The sequence below is a fragment of the Rhinoderma darwinii genome, chromosome 5 (genome assembly GCF_050947455.1).
Source record: "Rhinoderma darwinii isolate aRhiDar2 chromosome 5, aRhiDar2.hap1, whole genome shotgun sequence".
In the NCBI taxonomy this organism is placed as follows: domain Eukaryota; kingdom Metazoa; phylum Chordata; class Amphibia; order Anura; family Rhinodermatidae; genus Rhinoderma; species Rhinoderma darwinii.
Window position 1 is genome coordinate 104,154,817 of NC_134691.1, and position 19,775 is coordinate 104,174,591.

The window sequence follows — 19,775 nt, forward strand, 5'->3', positions numbered from 1 at the left end:
AAAATTAAAACCGTTATGGCTCTCACAACTTGGCGACAGGAAAAATCCATTCTCTTTACAAAAGTTATTTTATTGTGCAAAAAGTTGTAAAACATAAAAAGTGCTATAAATTAGGTATTACCGGAATCGGACTGACCCGCAGAATAAAGCTAACATGCAATTTATAATGCGTGGTGAACGCAGTATAAAAAGGAACTAAAAAAATATGCCAGAATTGCTGTTTTTTGGTCACCTTGCCTCCCCAAAAAAAAAAAAAGGATAACAAGTGATCAAAAAGTTGCATGTACCCCAAAATGGTACCAATAAAAACTACAGCTCGTCCCAAAAAAAAACAAAACAGCCCTCATACCACTACGTCTATGAAAAAATAAAATTAGTCAAGGCACCAATAAGCCAGGAAATAAAAATATGCAGTTGTGCAGCCCGAGGGGAACATTTCTTCTGTTTTCAAGTAGCGAATTATCAAGGCCCATAAAATTAGGGAACCAGGAAGGGGAGGGCCCAAACATATCCGCTGGAAGTGAGGGCGCCCGTATCATACCAGGACAACATTTTCCAAGCAAAATTCCCCAAACTTCAAAGGTGCGGAGTGTGGACCAAAAGGGGAATAAATAAAGACCATTTATTAGTGCGACACCGGGCTGTGCAGAAAGGATTGTGTCACAGCATAACACACATCTATGGATTATTTTATTCTTTTTTTTTTACCCCACTATACCACCTGACTATGCCCCTTATACACTCCGCCCGCTTTACATGTACCCCCACATTATAAACGGAAACACCAGTAAGACTCAAAACAAAAACTACCACAAGCAAAATCCACGCTCCAAAAGCCAAATGGCGCTACCTCCCTTCTGAACCCTACAGTGTGCCCAAACAGCAGTTTACTTCCACATATATGGAATCGCCATACCCGGGAGAACCCTTTTAACAATTTTTGGTGTGTGTGTCTCTAGTGGCATAAGCTGGGCGCCACATATTGGCATATCTATTTAAAAACCATTTTCACTCTGCAACATCGAGTGCACACCAATTTCTGCCAATCACCTGTGGGGTTAATATGCTCACTACACCTTGAGGGGTGTAGTTTCCAAAATGGGGTCACTTCTGGGGGGTTTCCACTGTTTTGGTCCCACAGGGACTTTGCAAATGCGACATAGCGACCAGAAACCATTCCAGCAAAATCTGTACTCCAAAAGCCAAATGGCGCTCCTTCCCTTCTGAGCCCTACTCCGTGCCCAAACAGCAGTTTATGACCACATACGTGGTATTGCCGTACACAGGAGAAGTTGCTTTACAAGTGTTGGGGTGCTTTTTTTCATTTATTTGTTGAGAATATGAAACATTTTCAGCTAAAAGTACGTCTTATTGAAGAAAAAGGATTTTTTTTATTTTCACTGCCCAATTCTAATAAAATCTATGAAACACCTGTGGGGTCAAAATGCTCACTACACCCCTAGATGAATTCCTCAAGGGGTGTAGTTTCGTGAATCGAGTACTTTTGGGGAGTTTCCACTGTACTGGTACCTTAGGAGCTTTGCAAAAGTGACATGGTGTCAAGAAACCAATCCTGCAAAATCTGTGCTCCAAAAGCCAAATGGCGCTCCTTCTCTTCTGATCCTTGCCGTGTGCCCAAACAGCAGTTTATGACCACAAATGGGGTATTGCCGTACTCCAGAGAAGTTGCTTTACAAATGTTGGGGTTCTTTAATTCCTTTTTGTTGAGAAAATGAAAACTTTTGAGCTAAAGCTACGTCTTAGGGTATGTTCACACACACTATTTACGGACATAATTCGGGCGTTTTAGCCCCGAATTATGTCCGAAAATGCGCCTCAATAACGTCGGCAAACATCTGCCCATTCATTTGAATGGGTCTTACGATGTTCTGTTCAGAGGGTCATTTTTTTTACGCCCCGCTGTCAAAAGGCGGGGCGTAAAAAAGACGCCCGCGTCAAAGTAGTGCCGGTCACTTCTTGGGACGTAATTGGAGCAGTTATTCATTGACACCAATGAAAAGCAGCGCCAATTACATCCGTATTGGACGCGGCGTTCAAGCGCCTGCACATGCCGTTACGGCTGAAATGACGGGGCTGTTTTCTCCTGAAACCAGCCCCGTAATTTTGGCCGTTACGGACGCTGTAGTGTGATCATTTTTTTTATCTTCACTGCCCAATTCTAATAAAATCTATGAAACCCCTGTGGGTTCAAAATGCTCACTACACCCCTAGATGCATTCTTCAAGGGGTGTAGTTTCCTAAATGGAGTCACTTTTTTTGTGTTTTGGTCCCTTAGGGGCTTTGCAAATGCGACGTGGTCTCCGCAAACCATTCCTGCTAAATTTGAGCTCCAAAAGCCAAATGGCGCTCTTTCCCTTCTAAGCTCCGTCGTGTGTCCAAACAGCCATTTATGACCACATGCGGGGTATTGTTTTACTCGGGAGAAATTGCTTTACAAAAGTAGTGGTGCATTTTCTCCTTGTGGAAATTAGAAAAAATTAGCTAAACCTACATTTTCTTTGAAAGAATGTATTTTCATTTTCACGGCCTACTTCCAATAATTTCTGCAAAAAACCTGCTGGGTCAAAATGCTCACTATACCCCTAGATAATTTCCTCAAGGGGTATAGTTTCCAAAATGGTGTCACTTTTGGGGGATTTCCACTGTTTTGGTGCCGCAAGAGCCTTTCAGACCCGACATGGAGCCTAAAATATTTTCTAATAAAAAGGAGGCCCCAAAATCCTCTAGGTGCTCCTTTGCTTCGGAGGCCGGTGCTTCAGTCAATAAGTGCACTAGGGCCACATGTGGGGTATTTCTAAAAAGTGCAGAATCTGGGTAATAGATATTGAGTTGCATTTCTCTGGTAAAACTTTCTATGTTACAAAAAAATAGATGAAAAATGAATTTCTGCAAAAAAAAAAAAAAAAAAAAAAAAGACATTTGAAAATGTCACATCTACTTTGCCTTAATTCCTGTGAAACGTCTAAAGGGTTAAGAAATTTTCTAAATGCTGTTTTGAATACTTTGAGGGGTGACGTTTTTAAAATGGGGTGACTTAGCGAGGGTTTCTAAGGGTATGTTCACACGACAGCGTTCGTAACGGCTGAAATTACGGGGATGTTTCCGCCTGAAAACATCCCCGTAATTTCAGCCGTAACGGCATGTGCAGGCGCTTGAACGCCGCGTCCATTACGGACGTAGTTGGCGCTGCTATTCATTGGAGTCAATGAATAACGGCTCCAATTACGGCCAAAGAAGTTACTAGTCACTTCTTTGAAGCGGGCGTCTATTTACGTAAATATACGCCTCGTGTGAACAGACAAACGTCTGCCGATTGCTTTCAATGGGCAGATGTTTGTCAACGCTATTGAGGCGCTATTTTCGGACGTAATTCGGGGCAAAAATGCCCGAATTACGTCCGTAATTAGTGCGTGTGAACATACCCTAATATATAACGCCCTAAAATCCACTTCATAACTGAACTGGCCCCTGTAAAAATAGCCTTTTGAAATTTTCTTGAAAATGTGAGAAATTGCTGCTAAAGTTCAAAGCCTTGTGATGTCATAGAAAAATAAAAGGATGTTCAAAAAAACGATGCCAATCTAAAGTAGACATATGGGTGATGTTAATTAGCAACAATTTTGTGTGGTATAACTGCCTGTCTTACAAGCAGATACATTTAAATTGAGAAAAATGCTAATTTTTGCAATTTTTCGCTACATTTTGGTGTTTTTCACAATTAAATACTTTATGTTACTGGCACAATTTGCTCGATACATTAAGTCCAATGTGTCACGAGAAAACAATCTCAGAATCGCTTGGATAGGTAAAAGCATTCCGAAGTTATTACCACGAAGTGAAACATGTCAGATTTGAAAAAAAATTGGCTGTGTCCTGAAGGCCAAAACAGGCTGTGTCTTGAAGGGGTTAAGAAGGTGACATGCAGTTCATTTTCAAAAGCTTTTTTTTTTTACGCGGGCGTTTTTAAAAACGGACGCGTAAAAATACGCCTTGTCGGAACAGAATGGCCTATTTCCCATTAAAATCAAAGGGCAGATGTTTGGAGGTGTTCTGCTTCCGATTTTTCGGGCGTTTTTCAGCCGTTTACAGCCTGAAAATAAGCCAAGTGCATATACCCTAATAGGGAAACAATCTTCCGTTTTCTTTGAAGTCTCATTAAATTTTTGCACTCTTGGAGCAAAAAGGAGTATTATGGCTAACTGACTCCTGGGCTCTTTCCAACAGGCAAACGGTCTAAATTCCTCTTCCGATTTAATAATACTACGAAATAATATTAAAGAGACAAATAAAAACTAAATAAACGCATAGCAAAAAGTGGCATTTTTACCCAAGTGTGACCCTTCTATATAAAAAACAAAAAAGAAACCTAAGAGCTGCAAATCTATATACAGTACTTACACGGATAAGTATTAGCGATCATACTTGCTAGAACTTCCTGAAGACTTTTATGTGTATGGGAAAACTTATACAGATCTATAGGTGTTGGATTGTTGAGTTTATTCCTATGACAATTACTCCAATATTGATGCCCCTACTTCAGAATTTTTTTTTACGTCTATAGACAGCTTAGAAAACAGCGGTCTTTAAATAGGGAATTTTAACTATTGCTTAGCAGAGATATTAAACACTACACGGCTAAGTTGTACTGTATTTTCCTTGAATATAATGGAAGATTGAACCTTTGACCTTTCATGGCCCAACACCCCACCCTCTACCCAGCAGATCACATCTTAATCTGTAATTCCCAAAGGCAAACAGACTGCCACCTATTTCAGATGCATGTAATGCGATCAGCCCAAGGAAGACAGCTGTTCCTTCTTAATACATGAATTTACTATAAAACGCCATATCCAGCATATATGGCCGAATTCACACTGCTGGTACTGTATTATGCTGCAGATTTGCCGCACACAAATATGCGCAGCAAAACCGCACAGAATACACAAGGTAATTGAGATTTTCAAGAATTCTCACACTGCAGGTTTTTTTCGGCACGTAAATTGACCTGCGGTGCTGGTTTTAAAATCTGCAGCCTGTCAATTTATCTTTTTGTTCCGCATTTCTGTTTGCGAATTGTATCTGGCTAGTTCTAAAGAAAAACACCAAAATCCGCAGCGTGATAATGCACCTATTTCCGTATCAAAATGTAAAAACTGCACCTAAATCTCATCAAAAAACGCACTATTAGGTGAGGATTTTACCAGCAAATGACCTGAGTTTTCCTGTGATTTCGATGTGTATTTGTGCAGCAAATTATACAACGTGTGCATGTAGCCTAAAGGTGAGAACACACGCAACGATAACTTCAAGTGGCCAAAAACATGCCCACATGCGGTGGCGAACAATTTCGCTGTTAAATGTGTGACCATTCGCCACAGCACAAGGGCGTGTATTCCCCTGCGTAGGCTGTCGCTCCATGTGTTCTCCCTTTTAAGATGGTAATAATGGATGGATGGTTTCTTCTAAATTAGGGTGCTGCAGAATATTTTTTAGAGGGGTTTTCCGATCTTATAAAGTGAAAGCATAGCGCTAGGATATTCTATTTCTTTATGATCGTTCCACCAATTCGGAGAATGAAGGGGCCGCAGTACTCATTTAGTGCTGCGTCCCCTTCACTGTTTTCACGAGTTCCTTGCACAGCCAAGTAGTCGGGAGCACCGCTTTTCAGGCAAAACTTATAAGGGAAAGCAGTGCTAAATAAGCGCTATGGCCCCCTTCACTTTCAGGATTGTGGTGGTCCCAGGGGTAGTACCCACACTGATCTAAAAGTAATGGCACATTCTAGCAATTTAAAGAGGCTCTGTCACCACATTATAAGTGCCCTATCTTCTACATAATGTGATCGGCGCTGTAATGTAGATTACAGCAGTGGTTTTTTATTTAGAAAAACGATAAATTTTGACGGAGTTATGACCTATATTAGCTTTATGCCAATGACTTTCTTAATTGACAACTGGGCGTGTTTTACTTTTTGACCAAGTGAGCGTTGGAGAGAAGTGTATGACGCTGACCAATCAGAATCATACACGTCTCCCAAATTCATTTATTCAGCACATAGTGATCTTGCTAGATCATGATGTGCAGTCAGATACTCACAATCAACAAGATCAGGCTGTCACACTGTAAACAGAAGTATTGCTAATGTGTTCCTATAGTGAATTTGAAACTATTAACAGGGTGATCCTCATACGCCAATGTACAGCCTCTGAAGTCTGAATAGAATTCAATGGAGAGGTGGACATGTTGCACACAGCCCTTTCCATTGTAGCCTTTAGCTAAGCAAGCTATGGTGACTGCGGGGGACGTGAATCAGCAAATGGGAGTCACTGGACCCTATTCTCCCAGTAGGTGAGGATCCTGCACCAATCAGGTATTCATGGCATATTTCTGTGGGTAATATGCCCAGGCATTAGGTATGACCTAACAGATTCCAGGGTTTACAACAATAGGACAAAGGGAGAAACACGATCAGCATTGATAACAGTTCTGAAGGTGTTAAGGGGGTTTTACACCGGACGATTATCGGGCAGACGAGTGTTAATATAACAAACATCTGCTGATCGTATAGTTTTAAAAAAGTAAAAGATTATCGTTGTCGGCAGCTCATCTCCGTGTAAACAAGGAGACGCGCTGCCGACATAATAATGGATGGGGACAAGCGATCAGAGTAACAACCGCTCGTACCCATCCATAGCCTCGTATGACAGGAGCAAGCGAGCGCCGATCAACGATGACTTGTTAATCGGTGCTTGCTGCACCGGCAGAGTGTCGGCCGGTTTAAAAGGTCCCATTCACACGTTGCAGTTGAGACACAGTTTAAACCGCATTCCAAAACCGCATCAGAAAACTGCATGCGTTTTTACCACGATTTGATGCGTTTTCCGATGCAGTTGCAGTAAAAGGTAACCCCATCGAACGCGTTAAATTGCTTAAAACGCATGCGGTTTTCCCATGCGATTCTAACCGCACTTCAACATGTAAGCGGAGCCCTAGTGTGGGTGCTACACCTGTCCAATCACCAACACATACATGTATGTTGCAATGCAGATAATGCCTCCTGTGGATGATGCACAGATTCCATAATTGTACACCCAAATCCGGGAGGAGGTTAAAGAGAACCTGTAACTAGGTCATCCAAGTTAAACTGGTTTACTCACCTGAAAAGCACCGTCAACCTGATTCCAGCACGGTTTTTCTTTTTTTACTACAAGCCAAAAGCCCCCCCGCCCCATTCCAGAGATATGGCCACTGTCATGTTGGCTCCCTAAATGCTAATTTTCTGTAGTAAGCCAACACGGCATGAACTGCTCTTAAGCTGCATCATGCTGATTGGTCAGCATCAGAGGCAAGGGAGCTAGCTCCACCCCATTAGCTAACTACAGCAAATAAGCATAAAGGGAGCCAACAACAGTGGGCCTTATCTCTGGAATGGGAAGGTCGAAGAAAAAAATAAAAACAGCGCTGGAATCAGGGGGGCAGCGCTATTCAGGTCAGTTTACTAGTTCAACTTATATGACCTAGTGACAGGCCCCCTTTAAATACGGTAGTTGTCGCTTGCAGAGCCACATATATAAGGAGACAATGGTTTACAGTAAGTAATTACATATACCCCATGTAAAATACCTAGACCATAAATACTAACAAACTGCCTATCATTCCCTTATTGCACATTTCATTGCTCTGCATTTGACTTTGTTTTTTTTTTAGGGGGACTGATTTGTGGATGCGACACATCAGAATTGTGGAAAACTGGCTACTGGCATTTTAAAATCGTGACTATCCCATTCCATTGTGTGTTCTTCCAAGCACATGCATAAATGCAACAGATGTCTTGTAAGGTCATTCTGCCCCAGCTATTTTCAAAATGTATTGCTTTGTACAACCATTCAATTTATGTCAACACAATCCATTTGTCACTAAATCCAAACATTGAAATAGTCAGAAAAATTCTGAAATAATTTTAATTGATCTCCACATAAAGCTGAATGCACACATGCACGCCAACACGGGAAGTACAAAATTCATGCACACGTTGTCCGTGGTCTGCTTCAAGTAGTCATATTTCACCGTTTAAAGTGAATAGGAGTTCCCGAGGCGCATGTTCATAGATGCCACCAGCAGTGTCACCTCTTCCAGGCTACCTCAAACTACCTTGTTTGCAAAACACCTGTAAAAGTTAATTGGGGAGTTTGATCTACTAGCCTGCTTTTAGTATCCAACTTCCCTCACCAATTTTGGCCGGTGCAACGTGCGCCAATCAACGGCACGGCACTGCAGGGAGATGTGCTGCCGACAACGATAATAGTTTGCTTTTCTAAAACTATACGATCAGCAGATGATTGCGCGTTTGCTCGTTCACCTGCTGAACGCTGCCCTGTTTACACATGGCAATTATCGGCAACGAGCGTTCTATGAATGCGTGTTTGCCCAATAATTGGCCCTTACAAAAGGGCATTTATACAAAAGTTATGTGTTAGTTAATTCCCCTACATGTAAATTCCGGATATAACTGCAGGTCACAACGCAATAATGCCAAAAAGAAAAGCAGAAGTCACATACCACTTTCCTTCACTAAGGCCTCATGCACACGAACGTATTTTTTCCCTCCCGTAAAATACTGGTGTAAATACGGGTCCTTGGTCACCCGTATTCCACCCGTATTTACAGGGAACGTTTTAGCTGCAAAATTGCACTGCACTAAATCGGCAGCCCCTTCTCTCTATCAGTGCAGGATAAAAAGAAGGGACAGCCCTTTCCGCAGAAAAAGTAAGAGAAATTCATACTTACCCGGCCGTTGTCTTGGTGACGCGTCCCTCTTTTGACATCCAGCCCGACCTCCCTGGATGACTTGGCAGTCCATGTGACCGCTGCAGCCTGTGATTGGCTGCAGCGGTCACATGGGCTGAAACATCATCCCGGGAGGCCGGACTGGAGGAAGAAGCAGGGAATTCTGGGTAAGTATTAACTTCTATTTTTTTTCTACACGTTGCCTTATATTGTGATCGGAAGTCACTGTCCAGGGTGCTGAAAGAGTTAAACGTTCGGCAGTAACTCTTTCAGCACCCTGGACAGTGACTATCCACTGAGGTCGCCTAGCAACGCTCCCGTAATTACGGGAGCACACACGTAGTCACCCGTAATTACGGGAGCCCCATAGACTTCTATGGCCTGCCCGTGCCGTAATTACGGCCTAAAATAGGACATGTTCTATATTTTTCAACGGCCCGGCACCTTCACGTAAGCATACGGGGAGGTACCCGTGGCCAAAAGAAGTCTATGGGCCCGTAATTACGGCCGTTTTTACGTTCGTGTGCATGGGGCCTAAGGGTTTACTCATTGCTGTTAAAGCGCGGTTAGGACTGCATAGAAAACGCGGTTGCAATTTTCTACCCAACGACAACGAAAAATAGAATCTTATCGCGGAAAAAAGGAATGCAATTTTCAGATGCGATTCTACCCGCACCTCAACCACAATGTGTGAACGGACCGTAAGGCTGGAGTCACACACCGCGTTTTGCTGCTTGTAGTGCATTTTTCATGCCATTTTTAATGGAATTCTTTGCTTTATTTTTTAATGGCCTTTTTAGTGCTACCTGATGTTACATTTAAGTCTATTCGTAAAATATAAAATACACTAAATATAACTAAGTTTTAGTTTGTTGTGTTTTTGAGGTAATTTTGTGGTCGGTGGCGTTTCTTTCTCAAACGCAACATGCTGTGGGTATGTCGTTTTTTTCAGCCATTTTTCCCTCAGAATTCTCTATAGGACTTAAAACGGCAGAAAAAAAAAAATGGAAAAAATGACAGCAAATGAAAAATACTACTAAAAACGCCTTTAAAAAAAAAAAACACGTCACATTCTAATAACACTAGCATTTTTAGAAGTGTTTTTGGATGCAGTTTAAATTGCAAGAAAAATTCTGTGTGTGAAGGAGGCCTAAAAGGAAACCCATATTAAGGCCCCATGCACATAACCGTAGCTTTTATAAAATACTGGTGCATTCATTTCTATAGGCCACCTACCCTTATATTTACGAGTGTGCGTCCGGGCCTTAGAAATAAGCCGCAAAAAATAAATAGGACACGTCCTATTTTTCTAATTGACGGACCATGCTCCTATACTTATTACGGTGAGCACGGTCCGCAAATGCGCATGACAATCCACGGCACATCCGTGAAGTATTTTGGGTCATAGGCCACAAGTTGTTTGAGACATGACTTTTCATAGATAGAAAAGCAAATCAAGTGTTGCAAATCACGTGTTGCAGTGGCATGCGATCTACACACATCGCACACAAAAAAAGCTTTGCCATTTTAAGGCAATATCAAATGACACCATTTTTTGTCGTGCAACGCATTTATGTTACACAATTTACATTCTATAGACAGCTTCGTCACGTGCGACTTGCGACCCAAAATCCAGCAAGTTTGGATTTTTTGCAACAGTCGCGTCGCAGTCACATCGCAACGACAGTCAATCAGTAGCTGGCAATTTTCTTACACGTCGCCGTGTAGCCCTAGCCTAACAAAAGATTACTCTATAGACCTAGCCAAAGTTTACTTTTAATAGATACAATGAGCCTTTTCATATTAAGTCTCCAGCTCAGTTTCACAAGCTTGAAAAGTTGGAACTCACCACAAAAATGTGTTTTCTATTAACACAAAGCAAACGAAAACTGCAGAGACTAGATAAAACATAAAAGTGGAATGGAGAAATGATGCAGCAACTATACACAGTGCAAGAACATGGATAAAGCTGTGTAAATTAAAAATATCTAAGAAGAGATAACATAATAATAGTTAATAATGGCTCAAAAGATTCCCTTATCAGGTCAAGGACAGATGCTATTGTTAGCAGAAGGGGGGGGGGGGGGGGCAAAAGGGAAAAATGCATCTGCCTTCAAAAGTAGAAGACAACTTGTGTGGTTCTCTGGATTCCCATTACAAAGGAGGTGTATATCTAAGGTGAGAATAGAAGGCAACACATCCCTGACATGATAGTCACAACCATACCAAATTACTTTGAACACGCTAGGTGAAAAAAATAAAATAAAACATAATTCTAGTTGTCATTTACTTTTTTTAAGGGAGAAAATGTATGGGAGGCAGAAGGACCTTTAGGGCCCCCCTCAGGCTTCTGGGTGTGCCCGCAACCTCTGCAGCCTCTAGGGTGGATTCAAACCAGCAGAGAATATTGAAGAAATGTCTGCAATGGAAATCAGTTCCATTATGTGAATGGAAATTTGCAGAAATCCACGTGCTTGATTCTGAAGAACATAACAGGTCTTTGTAGAAATTTCCGCTACAAAATCTGCAGTGTGTGAAACGACCTATAGTCATGTCCCTGCCTTTATAAATGACAGCAGTATGTGTACCCTTGTACGCGAGCCTCAAGTATAGAAGCCTGAACTTCTCCAATTAGTAATGCTCCCAGCAAACTGTCCCTCGAGTGGTGCCACCTTGCAGCCATCATCCACGGGTACTCAAAATATAGACCAAGTCATAGTGCCGACAAAGCATGAACCCCAGTACAAAATTGCCCTTAGCATTGCACCTGCCACATAGTAGTGTACATAATACATGTAGCAGTCCCCGCCGAGTAGACCCAATATCCACACCTAGTTATCTTTTGTTAGATTTATAAAACTCTAGGCTGGGTTCACACTGAGTTTTTTTACGTGGTTTTTGACGCGGAAACCGCGCCGCAAAACTCGTCAAAAACCGGCCGAAAATGCCTGCCATTGATTTCAATGGGTGGCGGAGGAATCTTTTTCCCGCGAGCGGTAAAACAGTCTCGCGGGAGAAAGAAGGGACATGCCCTATCTTCGGGCGTTTACACCTCTGACCTCCCATTGACATCAATAAGAGGCAGAGAAAGCGTATTTCGGGGAGTTTTATGCCTGCGGCGCTCAATGGCAGCGGGCGAAAATCGGCGCAAAAAACGCCTCGAAAATCGGCGTGCAGGCAGAGGAAAACCTGCCTCAAACTTCCAAACGGAATTTTGAGGCAGGTTTTCCGCCTGCAAAAAACGCAGTGTGAACCCAGCCTTACCATTAATAGCAACTTTGCGGTTCCAGGGTGCCCATAGCAATCTATTGCGATAGGTTGAGTGATCTGTAACGTTTTACACTTTTTAAACGACATCTCGTAGGAAGTCAACAGATGACACGAAACCCGTTTACAGCATTTACAATTATTTATAAATGCTCAGAACGCAAATATCAAACGAAAATTTCTTGAACATGTTATATACATTACAGAGCTAGGTTTGACAGTATAGCAAAGCATAATCTCGTTGCAACCAGTCATCTACAGCGTAATCTCGCGGGATTACGCTTGCTCTGCTGTAACTACCACAGAAACAGTAACAAAGTGCAGGGATTGTGAATAGACATCCCGTGGAATGTCTATTCACTGTCTAAACACTTCAGTATTGTTAATGTGTTAGTATAAGACAGAACATAGCGATCTAAAAGGATCCCTATGCGCTGCCTAAATGAATGGAGAAGTGTATGATGCTGATTGGTCACTGATTGGTCAGCGTCATACACTGCTCTGTACAACGCCCACTTGGTCTAAAGTAAAAATACGCCCGATTGGGCATTAAGCAACTCATTAGCATAAATCTAAAATCGCTAATAAAGTGGTGAAAACAGAGTTTTTTTTAAATAAAAAGCACTGCTGTCACCTACATTATAGCGTCCATCTCAATATGTAGGAGATAGGGCACTTATAATGTGGTGACAGAGTCTCTAACTCTACGTACAACTGGAAAAAAATATCTGCTATGAAAAGCTGTGTGATCAAATTACAAATAAAACAATTTTTTGCATTCAAGAGTGTGCAGAGCCCTTGAAATATATACACACACAACAAAAAGAAAAAAAAAGAAAAGGGAGAAGATCCACTATGTATGTAGAACACTGTGGAATTGTAACGTGCCGTGTATGGACTGTTCTGCTGCACAGCACATAACGCGCATGGGTAACAGCAGGGACCGCACATGCGCGTTACAACAGAACAGCCCATACAGGGCACGTCCCAAGTGAAGTGTCGTATTCCCGGAAAAGAATTGAAGATCAACACAGCGGCCAGTGCAGAGAGGGACGTCAACCATCAAGTACGCCACGGCAGGATCTGGAAACTGGGCGACTTTGGAAAATGGAAGTGTATTACAAATGTATTTACATTTACATTTATAAATTACAAGAATTAACAGTTATTTTATCTCGGACAACCCCTTTGTCCGATTCCACCATTATCGTCGCCAGTCACGTGCTTACCACAACCACGCCTCTACATTGCTAGTCAGCGGTAACGACCAGCTGTCCTCCATGCTAAACACGCCCCCAGTTTTCGGCACGTCAAAACACGGATGTGGCCAAATACATCTTCCTGCTTGTGAGCGGCAAGATGTAAATGAGGAGAGGGAGGGTTTCAGGCTGGCTGTGGTCTCCTCGCCCACCCATTTTAGTGTACATAGACAGCCGACACTTTGTAGTCACATGACTGATGCTGATAACTGGGCAAAATGGCGCACCTGACTGTCAGCCTATATGTAACGCCAACTTACATATTAAGGGAGCCAAAACTTTTATATACACGGAAACCCCTTTAAGGCTACGTTCACTGAGGAAAACGGACGTGGATTTGGCTGTGATCCCCCAGCAAAAATCGGATGATGACCCTTGGATTTCTGCTGCAGTTTTGCAGTAAAAACTGCCTTGTTTCCGCACGCACATAAGCCCCATTTAATTGGGCTAATCTGCATGTGGCTACCCAATGCAGTTTTTTTTTTAAGTGGAATACACCACAGAAACCACGTCAAGAAGTAACAGGTCACTTTTTTCTCAGCAAAGCAGTTTGCAATTTTACCTGCTGAAAATACCTCCCCGTCTAAACTGGTGGTTTCCCAATAAGGGTATTTTCACACGGCCAATTTCTCGTAAACGGCCGAAAAATCTGAAGCAGAACGCCTCCAAACATCTGCCCATTGATTACAATGGGAAAAACAGCGTTCTGTTCCGATGGGCCGTATTTTTAAAAGTGCAGGTCACTTCTTGCGATGTTTTTGGAGGCGTTTTTCATAGACTATTGAAAACAGCTCCAAAAACGTCCATAAAAAAAACGCCGCAAAAATCGCGAGTGGCTTAAAAAACGTCTGAAAATCAGGAGCTGTTTTTCCCTTGAAAACAGCTCCGTATTTTCCTAAGTTTTTGACTCAGCATGTGAACATGCCCTTAGTTCGGTACTTCTTTCCTAGTATATCGGCCGTCGAGAAAGAGTAAGGCTCTATGCACACGTTGCGTAATTTGATGTGGAAAATTCACATCAAAGCCACAGGTAATTCTGCATGTAAAATAGGAGATTTCTTAAATGTGTGCGGTTTTTACATTTTGATGACAAAAATAGGTGCAGGTTTTTATGCTGCAGATTTTGGTACCTTTTTTATAAACCGGTCAGATATAATTCGGAGATGGAAATGCAAAATAAATTGATGTGCTGCAGATTTTAAAATACACATCGAAGGTAAGTTTATACGCGTAAAATTTGTGCAAAGCGTACATGAGATTACTTGAAGTTTCATTTACTTTGTTGGTACTGTATTATGCAGCGAAGTTTGCGTAGTAAAAATCTGCGTGGCAAATCCCCACGTAATACACATCATGCGCATGTGCCCTAAGGAGACCCCCACACACATTATCTAATGAATTTGGCCATCTAAAAGGCAGGGGTGGATTTACTTTATAGGAACCAGTTTAGACCATATCAAGAAAAAAAAAAAAATCATTTATTTTTTTTTTTAATAGCCCCTCAATAAGAACATCAACCATTTCACTGCCAGGGTTTTTTGGACATTAGTCCTGGATACCAGATGTATGTATTTTCACATTACCTATAAAATACAGGGATTACGCTCCTTAAAAAGTGCACCCCAAATCCTATATATTTCCTTAAAGCAGACAACCTAATGAATGCAATTGTCTTGACGTTCTCTTGGCAGTCACGTCCGTCCTTAGGGGGAGTTCACACACAGTTTTTTGATGCGGAAACCGCGTCGGAAAACGTGGCAAAAATGCCTCCCATAGGAGGCAGAGGCGGTTTTTTCCCGTGAACGGAAAAACCGCGTCACGTGGAAAAAGAAGGGACATGCCCCATCTGACATCAATGGGAGGCAGAGAGAGCGTATTTTGTGGCATTTTTTTGCCCACGGCGCTCAATGGCGGCGAACGAAAAACACAGCCAAAATCGGAGTGCAGGCAGAGTAAAATCTGCCTCAAAATTCCAAACGGAATTTTGAGGCAGATTTTCTGCCTGCAAAAAAACTCTGCGTGAACCCAGCCTTAGGGCTTATTCAGACGAACGCATAATACGTCCGTGCTACGCGCGTGATTGTCACGCACTTCGCATGGACCTATGTTAATGAATGGGGCCGTTCAGACTGTCAGTGATTTTCACGCATGTCCTATACTTGGCCGTGCTTCGTGCTGCAGGCACCCATTGAAGTCAATGGGTGCGTGAAAACCGCGCGCGGCACACGGACATACAAAACATAAAAAAAAGTGTGTCATAATGATGCCGGCTGAGTGAAAATCACGCAGCCACACATCATATGCTGATGACACACGGACCTTTTGCGCGCGAAAAACGCGGCGTTTTTTTGCGCACGCAAAACGCACACGCTCGTGTGAATCCGGCCTTAGTGTAACTTGGTGACAAAAAGGATTTAAAACAAAAAATAAGTTAGAACATATTGATGCCTAAAACACCCGTAGAAGCAGAGATCGTCTAGATCAATAAGAACTTAAGAACTTGTGCTCTCCAAAAAGTTTTGCACATCATTTTTTAAAATATTCAGCAAAAGCACTGCATTTTGCGACAATATTGTAAAAAATCGTGGCAAAAAATACAAACTGACCACAACGTGTGAAAACGGCCTAACCCTAATTCAATAATCACAATTCCTAAACTGTAATGCATTAACTAAACAGATTTTTTTTTATTTTTTTTAAGTGGAACTAGTTAAAAAAAACTTTGTTTATGGCGATAATCAGTGGATCAAAATGCCTTTTCTAAATAACGGATATATTTTCTATCCATCAGAAATATATTAGACATTCCTCTCTAATGATAATTGTCATCGCTATGACTAACGTGTAACGGGTATTGCTAGATAAGCGGCCAGCTGATTTTATGCCAGAAATCTGATACGGACAGGATAGGGACACTGTCAAATGTTTATTGATGCTTGTATGTAGTGTAAGTGTTTGGTGAAACTTTTTTGACACCTTGATCTGGACGCTGGTAAATGTCCGCGTTGTGGAGTCAATAAAAGGCCAAATTGGGAGAAGGTTGATTATATGTACTACTGCGGATCCCTTTTCCTCAAAAATTATAAAAGACCCCCATATGTGACTATGAGAAAGCAAGCATGCTCTCTGATTGATAGGGGTGATAACATGAAGAAAAGTTGATGCCACCACTCCCCCTGTGGTCATCTATAGCCATACAGGGACAGGAGAAGGATCACAGTATCCCGTCCTGTCCCTGCACGTCCCCTCGCTCCTCTTCCACACATGCTAAAGTTAAAGCTGCAAATATATGCAGTTCCCACTTCAACCCGTTCTAGCTAAAACGGAGACGCAGCTAGAGCTGCAATCCAGGTCTTGTTTGAAAGCCAAGATGCTTAGAGCCGTTAGCAGCAAGAACGTATCAGATATGTTCTAGACTACAGAAGTGCCTTCCTGCCAGGACATATAAGATAAGTCCTTGGCAGGGAAAGGGGTTGTCCTATCAGAACAACCTCTGTCCATGTGCCCTATTAGGGCACATAGACGTCATAGAGTGGTGTCCGCCGCTTCGGCCAGAACGAAGAGCCGCTCTCTAAGAGTAACTCCTGCACTTGAAAACCCAATGCAGCCTTGCTTTACAAGGACGGTCATTCATGTTATGCCACAGGAAATGTGCGGTAAGCTGCGGCTTCACTAGGGGTGAGAGAAGCCATACCCACAGCGATCAGCTGATCACCACACAGGCTTCTTTTTGAAAAGGCATGGTTTCTGCAGCATGCACAGAGATTTCTGCAAAACACATTCACAGAAATTTCTCCAACAAATCTGCCACATGTAAATCTACCCTTACAGACAAACCGATAACAACCCAAAAGGTTAGTTGCCGGCAGGAAATTTCGGATTGCATGGACTACTTGGCTCCTGGGATTTCTCCTGCCCTTACTCAAGACGTGGGCAATTTCAATCTACTATGGCCCAAACATGTCAGAAATGTACAGCAGACAGATGGGTCAGTGAAGCCCAACACCAGGGATGGACCGCTTACTGTAGACTTTAGGAGCAAGTTTATACTCTTTACTATAGACATCAACAGAAATGACCCAAAAGGTCAGGCACCAGCAGCAAGTCTACCCAGCTCCTGGGAATTGTCAACTCTACCCTATGCTGTGTCAAGCGTAAGCTATTAGGAGTAGTGTGAAAGGTATTGTCTTTTTATAGCACCAAACTATACTGTTGTGTGGACAGAGCAACTCCTCTGTTGGTTCTCGTATCTCTGGGACAAAACCACTGCCAAGGTTTGATTAAATATAAGCGGATGTAACCCCAGGACTGCAAACCTTGTCAATGCATTCATAAGTAAGCAACGGTCACAGAACTTTGGGGAACCATGTGGCCAAAATCACAGGGCTGAGGACTGCCATTACTATTGAGTTTTATTCACCGCATATTCAATTTCAAACACTGCAAGTTTAAGAAAAGGAAAAAAATAAAAAATTCTATATATATATATATATATATATATATATACACACACACACACTATATGCCACAGTAACATCCTAATTCATATTAGCCCTATATACCACAATAGCTCCATACAATCATATACACTACTCCTATATACCATAATAACCCCATACAATATAGACTACCACTGAAAACAAGAGTAACCATACAATATAAACTAACCCTATATACCACAGTAACACTATCATTTATACTACCCCTGTATGCCACAATAACCAGCATAAAACATTCTACCCTATATACAATAACCCCATCAATTATATTCTACCCCTATATACCATAATAACCCCAATTATATTCAACCCCTATATACACAATAATAACCCCATCAAATACTATATTCTACCCTATATACCATAATAACCCCATACAATATAGACTACCACTATAAACAAGAGTAACCATACAATATAAACTAACCCTATATACCACAGTAACACGATCATATATACTACCCCTGTATGCCACAATAACCAGCATAAATTATATTCTACCCTATATACAATAATAACCCCATCAATTATATTCCACCCCTATATACAATAATAACCCCATCAATTATATTCAACCCCTATATACAATAACCCCATCAATTATATTCTACCCCTATATACCAATACCCCGTGAATTATATTCTACCCTATATACAATAATAACCCCATCAATTATATTCCACCCCTATATACAATAATAACCCCATCAATTATATTCTACCCCTATATACAATAATAACCCCATCAATTATATTCTACCCCTATATACCAATACCCCGTCAATTATATTCTCCCCTATAAACTATAATAACCCCATAAATTATTTTCTACCCTATAAACCATAACCACATCAATTATTATATTCTACCCTATAAACCATAAATTATATTCTACCACTATATACCATAACCCCATCAAATATTATATTCTCCCCCTTTATACCATAATAACCCCATAAATTATTTTCTACCCCCATATACCATACTAACCTCAAAAAAAATACACTACCCCTAAAATCCATAGAAACACCATGAAATAATACATACTAAGCTATATACACCACAATAACCCCATTCACACCATACAATATATACTAATATATTCTAACCCTACATACCTCAATGATATATATATATATATATATATATATATATATACACACACACATTATATATAACAACACTTTCCCCATATACCACAACAACATATACTAACCCTATAAACCACAGAAACACCATGCAATAATATATACCTCTAATACGATACAATAAATACAACAATAACAAACTACCACAATAACTCCAACCACAAGCCACGATTATTTTATAGGCAACTTTACAACTGCTGGCAGTAAGGACTATTGGCGTCATTGTCTGCAGCTGTGCCATTATACGCGGCTCCCTCCACCACACACATGTAACACACAGCTGTGTGACGCGCCTCAGCATCTTTACCTCAGGATCGCCGCAGGTGCGACCACAGTAGCGTGGGGGGTGGGGGGTGGGGAGGGGGACTCCTCTGTACCCCAACGTTCCCTATAATCCGTCCAGTCCTCTCTATGGTGTCACACAGCGACCGCGGGCAGAGCAGTGCTCGTCTCAGGGTGCAGTCCACTCTATAGATAACGAAGGAGTCTGTTTCCCCCTGAGCGGGATAACCCTGCTGGGCAGGATGTGCTGCTTTCGCCGGCTGCGTTCTCAATGCACACTACACTGCCTGCTACAAGCGCCTGTCCAGGTGGGGGCGGGACACTGGGGAGGAGGCAACTTCTTAAAGCATCTGTCCCATGGTGTATGGACTGTCACATCCACTGCAATCAATCAACATAAACATGGCTGCTTTCCTGTGCATGGACTGCTGTGAAATGTAACACAATTATCCAGGGTTGTGCATTATTATTTATAGGAAACCATATTGTAATGGTCCCAGTATTTCACATGGG

General features: G+C 41.8%; 1 protein-coding gene across 3 annotated transcripts in view; it reads right to left on the reverse strand.

Annotated features, from left to right (window-relative positions):
- Positions 1-19,338, reverse strand: part of GREB1L (GREB1 like retinoic acid receptor coactivator) — a 203,514-nt gene extending 184,176 nt beyond the window's left edge. For 2 of the 3 annotated variants that reach the window (XM_075826362.1, XM_075826364.1), the window contains exon 1: positions 19,288-19,338. The gene's annotated coding sequence lies outside the window, so the exon portion shown is untranslated. The remainder of the gene's footprint in view (positions 1-19,287) is intronic. The other variant, XM_075826365.1, reaches the window with a different exon arrangement.
- Positions 19,339-19,775: the final 437 nt, after the last annotated feature.